Below are 2,153 nucleotides of genomic sequence, written 5' to 3' on the forward strand. Positions count from 1 at the left end.
AGGCACTTTGCTATGCTCTCCAGATGCAGCCATGACCTCTGATCCCAAGACGCCCACAGTCTAGTTGGAGATACAGGACATTGCATAAGCCAGCAAGTGAACGGGTGCTCAGGACTCCACCTGATATTTGTAGGCGGCACCTTCCAGGCTTCTTTGAATCCCAGATCACATTTTGTAAGCACAACGCCAAGCTGCTAAGCTACTTGGATCTCTCCTGGGAAAGATCTGTGGCCTCATTCCCACCATTTGCACATGGATTGAACATGCTCCACACTCCATCATTACCTCATAATGGATGGTTCTGCAGGAAAACCCACCACATCCAGTAAGTCATTGATCGCTTTAATGAGAAAAGCTACAACCAGAGTGGGAGCAATGGAAAACGCTTCGTCGGGCACAAGCATGCTGTGGCAACACAAACCCAGAGAAATATGAGGAAGGCTGTAAAACACAATGAATTGCTTCAAGGGCTAATATTCTCCTACTGGGTAAGTAGCACTTACAAAAAATGGCTGTAAAGATATTTAAATAGTAGATCACAGTTGAAAATAGATACACACATGTACATACATACACATCTGCACACACATATGCCTAGAGAGACAGTGGACCATTGTGATGGATTTGTGACTCCCAGCTACGCAGGGGTCAATGATGTTCCTTTTTATCAAGAGGAGTCTTTCATAAAAAAATTTTTTTAAAAGATGTTATTTGAGATAATAGCCAGGAGCCACGTCCTTTCCCCATAGTTCACTTGGGTGACAGAGACAATGTTAATGAGATCGTAGACCATCCCATCATGGGAACCTTCTCTCTTTAACCACTCTTGGAAGCCCTTCAAGCTGAACTGGTGGCTGTGCTACGCCTCTCAGAAAGGGGGCTCCTTTGGACACGGGAGAAGGGGCACTAACCGCAGAGCCAGGAAAGAAGACTCAAGCAGGAGACTAACCCAGGTTCACCACCCAGGCCTCCATCCACTAGCCCGTGAGACCTGACCTCTGGAGGCACACTGAGTCTATGAGCACTGATTGTTTCCCCTCTAAAACGGGGTGACGACAACCAGCGTCCTAACTCGCAGATGTGCTCCGACGATTAAGAGACATGGCAGTAAGAATGTGCCTTTTGCTGAACTAGACTCTCTTCTTCTCCCCACCAGGGAGCCCTGGTGGTGTAGTGGTTATGCGCTGGGCTACTCACCCTAAGGTCAGCAGTTTGAACCCACCAGCCACTCCTTGGAGGAAAGATGAAGAGTTCTGCCCCTGGGAAGATGGCAGCCTCAGAAACCCACAGGGGCAGATCTACCCTGTCCTAGAGGGTCGCTGTGAGTCAGAGTGAACGCACTAGCACCGAGTTTCGTTTGAGTTTGGTCCCCGCACCCCCACCCCGGCCCCAGCACGCAGCACAGCGAGGCGTTTACTCTAAGCGCCAAGCTGATTGTTGTCACCCTGTCCCTTTCTGTCACCCCAGAGGACGTGTGCAGCTGGCCATTTGAAGCCTGGCCAATGCGGGAGGGACCCTGGGGCCCTCCAGGAGTCTTTCAGGCTTGGCCCAGTGGCCTCCCTTCCTTGACTGGGGATCAGCGCTCCACGGAACCCCTTTTGGCTGCATTCTCAGCCCCTGTGTCTGATTGTCTACCTCTCTAAGGAACCCTGGTGGCATAGTGGTTATGTTTTAGGCTGCAGTTTGGGACCATAAGCTGATCCGAGGGAGAAAGAGACTGTCTACTCCTGAACGAGGGGCAGTTCTACCCTGTCCTTTAGGGTCACTGTGAGTCGGCATCAACCCCATGGCAGTGAGTCTGGTTTTAGTTTTGAGGGCCGCCAGGAGTTGGGATCAACTCAATGGCAGTGAGGAGTCTCCTCACCAGCAAGCCCAGCTCCAGAAGGACGCCCAATGAGTCAAGATTCATTCCCCTTATCGTGGCCCTAATTCTTAAATGTCGCCGAGACAGACCCTACCTACCGTTGCTGGGAAATCCCAGCCGCTAGAAGAGCTTCATCCCATTGGGCCGACATCTCCTCCCACTGGCCTTCGCTGCCTCTGAACTTGATCCCTCGCCCAGATCACCACAGACGCATTTCTCACATTGACCAAGACTGGATCCCTCCAGCAGCCCCCTCCCACACCTCGGGGAGAACCCCGGATTCCTCCAC

Source organism: Echinops telfairi, unplaced genomic scaffold, assembly GCF_000313985.2.
Source record: "Echinops telfairi isolate 266 unplaced genomic scaffold, ASM31398v2 ScPeMD7_1;HRSCAF=3_0, whole genome shotgun sequence".
Taxonomy (NCBI): domain Eukaryota; kingdom Metazoa; phylum Chordata; class Mammalia; order Afrosoricida; family Tenrecidae; genus Echinops; species Echinops telfairi.